The sequence below is a fragment of the Furipterus horrens genome, unplaced genomic scaffold, assembly GCF_987537825.1.
Source record: "Furipterus horrens unplaced genomic scaffold, mFurHor1.1.pri manual_scaffold_13, whole genome shotgun sequence".
Taxonomy (NCBI): Eukaryota; Metazoa; Chordata; class Mammalia; order Chiroptera; family Furipteridae; genus Furipterus; species Furipterus horrens.
In genome coordinates, this window is record NW_028327183.1 from 31,184,089 (window position 1) to 31,192,188 (window position 8,100).

Sequence of the window (8,100 nt, forward strand, 5' to 3'; positions counted from 1 at the left end):
TGCATGACTAATGGAGGAGAATCGGAGGGGGGGTCATGGACCAGACGGAGGAAATGAGGAGAGATGGGGGCTGGAGAGAGAAGAAAGTTGCCGGGAAGAGGGCAAGGAGACTGGGCTGGGAACCAAGTGGGGGGAGCAATCTGTGACAGTTCTCTGATGGCAGATTGACTTTTAAAAGCAAAGAGGTCTGTGACTGCAAAAAACAAAATATGTAAGACTTTGGGGGGGGTGATGGCCATATTTTTATGACTTTAGTGTAGGCAAGGATTTCTTTAACAAGATTCTAAAACTGTAAGAAAAATATTGATAACTTTGACATTAAAATTTAAACACATCTGTTCCAAACATAGTCCTGTAAATAAATAGAAAACACAAGTCACAGATTAGAACTTATTTGCAATATAAGTAATCGATGCAGCATTAGCATAGAACTATCTAAAGAATTTCTGAAATCTGTAAATAAAAGACAAGGAGTCAAATGGAAAAGTGGACAAAGGACCCAGGAATAGGGACGTGGAAGAAGAGAGAACATACAAGGTAAAGAAATGCATGCAAAATGCAGGAATTTGCAGGTCAACAAGAATACACAAATTAAAATCACAATGTGATATCTTCTCTCACTCAACAGTTTAACAAAACTTAAACACCCGACCACACCAAGTGACAGCAAAGGGTGGGAAAAACAGGTCTCTGATCCTTTGCTGAAGAGAAAGTCCCTGCATGTAGCATCCAGGAGAACAAAAGTCACACACATCCCATGCCCCAACTGGTACACTTTTAAGTACAGCCCACAGAAAAATGCTCACAAATGTACAAAGACATGCACAAAGGTTCACAGTAGTATTGTTTATAATAGCAAGCATCCTGGAAGCATCCGCCGACCAGAGAATGAATCCATAAATTACATTAAATTCGTCAAATGCAATACTAGAAACATTACAATCAATGAACTAAAGCTACATTGATAAATCTCCAACACATGATGTTGAACCAGAAAAGCTCATTGGCGAATGTGGCATAACACTACTTCCATAAAGTTTGACAAGATGCCCAGAAAACGTGGTCCAGGTTTACCCGCAGTTGTTTGCTGTGCTGAAAGGTGAACACCTCCTGCCTCCCTCCTTTCCCCACTCCCCAGCGAGAAAGAACCACTGCACAGGAGAGGTGTTGTGAGAATGTCTGTGTGAGAACGCGTGTGTGAGCGTGAGAGAGCATAGGTGAAAGGCAGGTAATGTGTTTGGATGTGCGTGATTGTTAGTGTGAGACGTATGTGAGCATGTGAGGGATTGCATCTGTGTGCACATAAGTGTATGCATACGTATGGGTGGGTGCATGAGTATGGGGGGGTAGGGTGTGTTTATATAATTATGTGGATGTGTGTCAGTTTGTGACAATGGGTGTGAGCAGATGAACATGAATGAAAGTGTATGAGTATGAGTATGTGTGAAAACGTGTGAGTGTAAATGTGAATATGTGTATATGTGTGTGTGTGTGTGTTAGTGTGAGCAGTGTGTGGCAATGGGTGGGAGCCATGTGTGAAAATGGGCATGGGCTGAGCAGAGTGTGTGGGAATGGGTATGAGTGTGTAAATTCATGCATGTACGTGTATGTGCCGAGGATGTGGCTGAGGCTCCAGGTATGGAGAGGAAGCCCGGACTGGCTCTCCAATGTCGGCTCCGCTCTCAGCGCGCCTGTCACCGGTGCAGGGCCTTTTCTGCCAGCGGGGCCAGGCATGGGAAGACGCAAGAGGAATGAAGTCCTGGTGTCTTTAGGAGTCGCCTTTGAGGGAAGAACACAGTGATGGGAGCTCAGGCATGAGGAACTTGTGCCCACAGGCCTTTTCATGAAAGTTCCTACCCAAGCCTTCCAGCAGGTGGCAGTTTGCAGTAGGAAGCGGGGGCAGGCCAAACCTTTCCCCACTTTTCCACAGGCCTCCCCAACCCCAGTCTTTCCTTCCAAACCAAGGCATTCATTGCTGTGGGTGCGATATGTTCGTGGGGTCCTGCTCTGTGCTGGGGCTGTGCACACTGGTAAGCAGAGCAGGTCAGGGCACCTCCTAGAGCTGGTGCCCATGGCAGGAAACGGATGTTTGCCCGAGGGGCTGCCTGATCCTGGAACGTTGTCTTCATCCCGCACCCAGCACATTCTACATATCAGACCCCACAACCTCTTTGACTCAAGCCCCCTCTGGGAGTTACAGCTACTGTCGTGTGCCTTCATCTCTGTTCTTAGTCCCCACGTGCCCTGGGAGGGTCCAGCCTCTTCCATCTCCGTGTGTTTCAGAAGCAGGCAGCCCATCCTTATGGACAAACTGGGGGCTTTGCGTGGTCTGAGATTCCCTGCAAAGGCACAGGGCCCTTGCGGCAAGCACCTCGCCAGGCTTATTAAAGGGCTCAGTGTGCTGATTGTGTCCCTCCAAAAAAGATGCGTCTAAGTCCAAATCCCTGTTACTTGTGGATGTGGTCTTATTTGGAAATATGAGGTAAGGTTTTCACAGATGTCATCAAGTCAAGATGAAGTCATTCAAGCTGAATTAGGTGAGCCCTAAATCCAATGTCCTTAGAAGAAGGGACCCAGCATACCTGCCCATCAGTAAATGAGTGGATCAAAAAACCATGGTACATTTACACAATGGAATGCTATGCAGCAGAAAAAAAGAAGGAACTCCTACCTTTTGCAACAGCATGGATGGAACTAGAAACTATTATGCTTAATGAAATAAGCCATGTGGTAAAAGACAAGTACCATATGATTTCAGCTGTTACAGGAACTTCATGAACAAAACAGACAATCAAGCAAAATAGAACATGTATACAAGGAACAGACTGACAGTGACCGGGAGGAGGGGGAAGGGATAAGGGGGAAAATAAGGGGAAAGGTCTAGTCAAGGAACATGTATAAATGACCCATGGACATGGACAACAGGGTGGGAATTGACAGTGGGAGAAGAGAGTTGGATAGGGGAGAGCAGTGGGGGAAAAATTGGGACAACTGCAATAGAACAATAAAATACTTAACATATAAAAAAAGAAGAGACACAGAGAGGAGAGGACAGGTGACAACTGAGGCAGAGACTAGAGGGATGCAGCCACAAGCCAAAGAACACCAAAGATGGTGGGCCGCCACCAGAAGCTGGAAGAAGCTGTAAGGCAAGAAGGATCTTGCCCTAGAGCCTTCAAAGGGAATGAGACCCCACCCACACCATGATCTCAGACTTCTGGCTGCAGAAAGTGAGAGGACAGATTTCTGTTGTCTTAAGCCCCAGATGTATGGTCCTTTGTTAGGGCAGCCCCAGGGAGCTAACTCAGAGGGCATGCACAGGAGTTGGAACGAGGCAGGCTTGGCCGTGGCTCCTGGCTCTCTTTTTCTCTGGGAACTGGCTTGGCAGTGGGGGGAACACGTGGTTCCTACCCAGCCTCGCAGCACAGCTCTGCTCAGCTGCTGCATGCAGACCTTCCTTATGAATATGTGTTCCCGTGTGTCCCTCCCTGGTCTTTGCGTGCTCTTGAGGACATACCTCAGGTGCTGCTTTAGGAAGAGGTGTGGTGAAGAATACTGCCTCTGCTACTCACAGCACAAGAGGGAACACTCCCTTCATTTACTCATATGTAAAAGGGGCTGGAAATACCTAGCTCACAGGGTTGTGAGGATGACATCAGACATAGCCTGTCCAGCACACATATAGAAGGTGCTCAATAATTGCTCGATAACTACTGTAAGTATTGAATGCTTCTTAAAATGACAGATAAGTGAAGAGACTACCAGCTCCTTCATTTCCTCTTGACAGTGGCTTAGACCCTGAGCAGGGAAGCCGGTGGCAGAGCTGGTGGGGGAACCAGAGCCTGGGAGAGCGTTAGGCTCCAGCCTGGCACTTTCTCACAGGGAGAGTTTTACAGAAGAGCTGAGGGGGAAAGTCCACCTATGAGTAAGAGTCACATGCAAGAGGCTCTTAGAGCTCCCATGCAGTTTACAGATTAAAACCCGGTATTTGAGAGAAAACAGAGGTTCCACTCTTGAGCTTTGGGAACAGATGAACAGATGCTGTGAGGTTCCAAGTGGAACATGAGCACTTCGGAGGCATCGGATCCAACTGCAAGGTTTCTGAAGCTGCGTGGAATGCGGGCACATGTTGGATCACATGATCTTCTGGCAACACATGGCAGAGACTCAGTTTCAGAGACTGACCTTTTCAGTGCGCCCTACAGGAACATTCATTCACGCCACTGAGAGTAAAGACTGATAACAGAGCCTTTGCCAACAGCAAGTGCCGGCAGTAGTGAGCAGCGGTCCTGGGCCTGGGACAAGGGGGCAGGCACCGACAGAAGACTCTGGGGCCCAGATGCAGATCTGCCTTGCATTGTGGGCTTGCCTGGTGCAGCCCCTTGGACCCTTGTCTACAACTGGAAGAATTTGCTCCCATTTGTTGGGGGACTGGGCAGCAGAAGCCACAGTTCTGAGAGAAAGTTGAGGTCAGATTTTTTTTTTTTTTTTAGGTTAGATATTTCCGTGGGACTCCAATGAGGGGCTGTACCCTGATGACAGTGGACACAAAGACCTTTAGAAATGAGCAGTGATTCTTGTTAGACTCTGCACTCACATAGATTTGAACTTTGCGGGGTTTGGCTGTTTTAAATGAACCACCAATCACATGCCCGAAGGTCCCTGTGTACCTTTTCTGTAGACGATAAATAAAGCTAGGCAACCAGAGAACATTCTTAGATACAGAAGTCACTCTGGGCATAAAGATGTTGCTTTTAGTATTATTCACCATTGAAAATGTTGGAAACAATGGATATGTCCAAGGCTAGGAGACAAAATAAGCAATGCTGCTTCCTCCAGATAGAACACAGGATCATCAGAGGAGTGGGTAGAAATGTTGACTTGGGTCTGACCCATGATCCAACAATTCATGTCCCAGAATTCATCTCAAAGACACGCACAAGGGAGAGTACACTGGAGTGTTACAATTATTGTGAAAAAACTTGGAAACTACCTCACTGTCACCCAGCAGAGATTTGGGTGAAGAAGCTGCTGACCTTGGAGAGAATGAAATTCAGTCTTTGCATCAGAAACAGATGGGCAAGTTCAAGAAATTTAGTGAAGGGGCCGTTTATAACAACATGGGTGGGTTAAAGAAGATCAACAAAGGAAGTGGAAGCAGCTCAGGTTTTTGGTAAGCGGGGAGCCCTCAGCATCCCTAAGCCTTCAGGTGGGAATGCAGCCCCTGCCCACCCATGGGGAGCAGAGTAGGGGAGAGAGCTGACATGGAGGGCCCTGCAAGACAGCAGGGTCATGTCAGAGAGGTGGCCCCAGCATTTAGAACCATGTCCGTGTATACCCAAAAATCCCAAATGCAATGCACTTTAGTGCCCTTGCTCTCCTAATCTCACTGGAGATATAAGACTATAAAATGAAATAAAAGCATTGCATAAATATATGTAATATATACGTGAGTATATGTATACAAAATGAAAAATACATATAACAGCAAGCACATATGTAGGTATAATCTTAAGTTTGTCATTAAGTCGTCGTCGGCAGCCGTCCGTCTCGAGAGACGATGGCGTAGCTTCCTGAGAGTCTATCTGCACCGCCGAGAATGGCTGTGCAGTCCGACTCGGGAGTGACAATCCCTGCCGCACTTGTTGCAGGTGAAGGCAGATGGCTGTTGTTGCTGCTGCTGACGCTGCTTCCGCCTCGATCTTTTCTGGACCGCCTCCTCGTTGTGCGCAGCCTCCGCGCGTGACGTACCTTGCCTGACCGCGAGCCTCCAGGCTAGGCGGTCGTCTGCTTGAACTTCCCATGTGTTGAGATTGATGGAGCATCGTGTCATGTCCTTTTTGCAGATGTCTTTGAACCGCAGTTTTGGGCGCCCTGTCATCCTCTTGCCTTCTGCTAGCTCGCCGTAGAGGAGGTCTTTGGGGATACGGCCTGCATCCATTCTTTTGACATGGCCGAGCCACCTGAGGCGTCTCTCGCTAAGAACTGCATGCAAACTGCTCATATTGGCTCGCTTCAGCACCTCGGTGTTGGGGATCTGTAGATTGTCATTAAGTAAACAAACAAATTTATACAGAGATTTTAAAACAAATCATGCTCTGGTCATGTAAGCACAAGGGGCAAACAGCCACGACCCCTGGGTGTAGGGGTTAAGGGCAATATTATTTTACTCTGTCTCCTCATTAGACTTTTTATTTTCTTAATATTTTGCAATGAGTATGTACTGCTCTTACAATGAGAAGATAGCTATTTTGCAATAAATACATAAATAAGTGTTGCAAGGAAAAGAAAGCAGTGTTTACCAGGATTATGCAATAGTGTGGATTTACACTTCCTGACATGCTGTGTGGGAGGACAAGAAGCCAGGCTGCCCCCACGGGCATGCGGTGAGTCCGACGTGTGCCGACAGAAACAGCCCTGCCTTGGGAGATGATGCCAAATGGGCCCCTGGTGGTGAGGGCAGCGTGGGAGGGGCTGCTTCTTCCCTTTCTCCGGGTTCATGTTTTCTTTAAAATCCATACACGAAAATCAATCAAATGAGCTTTCTAAAGTGGGCAGGGACTCAGTGTTAAGGAAGGGAGCTGAACTCTATTTCCAGAAGAGGAAGGTCCTGCAAGGTGGGACAGAGTCCAGTCTCCCCGTTTCCAGGTAGGGAAACTAGACCCAGAGGGGCCAACACTCCTCCCTCACTCACTGCACTCAGTTGTCACATTTGCTCCCTGCAAGAGCTCATAAGACTAAATACCCTTATAGTCCACTTCTTGTCAAATAAGACAGAGAGGGGGTTTTGCAGCACGAGGAATCATGAGCAGCAAAGCCTTCTGCGACCCCCTCTAGGAGGCGGTGCAGTAAGTTTTGCCCTGGAACCATCATGAACACCGCAAGTTTTTGGAGACAGAAGAACTGCAGATCAGCTTGAAGAACTATGACCCTCAGAAGCTCAGATACTTCTCGGCACTGTCAGGCTTAAATCTGCTCCTAGCCCCAAGTTCTCTGGTATGTTCTGCAGGCCCAGCAGCACTGCGATGAGGCTAAGGCTGTGGCTGTGGCTATCCCCAACATGGACATCGAGACGCTGAAGAAACTCAACAAGAACAAGAAGCTCGCCAAGAAGTATGATGGCTTTTTGGCTTCAGAGTCTCTGATCAAGCAGATCCCACAAATCTTGGGCCCCAGCCTGAATAAGGCTGGCACATTTCCTTCCTTGTTGACCCACAATGAAAACGTGGTGACCAGTGAAGTGAAATCCACGATCAAGTTCCAGATGAAAAAGGTGCTGTGTCTGGCAGTGGCTGCGGGCCACGTGAAGATGACAGATGATGAGCTTGTGTAAAACATTCACTTAGCTGTCAGTTTCCTGGTGTCACTGCTCAAAAAGAACTGGCAGACATCTGGGCTTTGTTCATCAAGAGCACATGGGTAAGCCCCAGAGCCTGTCCTAAGGCAGAGCTTACTAAACCATACTGCTACTATTAAAAAAGAGAGGGCAGTGGGGGAGGGTATACAAGTCCCCAAAGGCTGCACAGCCAGAGCAGGTGTTGAATCCCAGAGCCTTACTCCCGAGGCCACATCTTAGACTGTATTTACTGTCTCTGAGAGGGGCTCCTCCTTCCTGGTCAGTTAACCTCCTCCCTGCCCAGGGTACAGTCCTGTAGCTAAATGCTGCTGCCCTACCTTACCCAGGCTGTTCCCTTGCCTGAAACAACCTCACTTTCTACTCTGCCGGGGGTAGTGGTGGCTGGGTCCCTGAGTGGTGACTGGCCACCAGCTTTAGGCCATGCCTCCCCACCCCCTCCAGCTCCCAGACACATCAGGGTAACGTCTCTGCTTCCTGGCTGGCCAGAGTTTTCTCACTCTGCCAAGACTTTCAGGAACACAGCTGGGGTGGCCAGTGACCAGACGGGTCTGGCCCTGAGTGGTCTTCCTGACTGCTGGACCCCAGGGATATGGAGAGCACAGAAACAGTGTCTCTTCTCTCCAGCTGCTGAGAGAGAGCCCCACTGCTGGCTTAGGGGCTGAGTGACTCTGGCAGGCTTGTTCCTGGCTCAGGGCTGGCCCTGTTTCCCTTCCAGGAAGAACAGAAAGCAAAACCTCCATCTG

At 48.4% G+C, this 8,100-nt stretch overlaps 1 pseudogene; it reads left to right on the plus strand.

The window, feature by feature from the left end:
• Positions 1–6,804: 6,804 nt before the first annotated feature.
• On the plus strand, positions 6,805–7,423 carry LOC149994381 (large ribosomal subunit protein uL1 pseudogene; annotated as a pseudogene).
• The last annotated feature ends 677 nt before the right edge of the window (positions 7,424–8,100 follow it).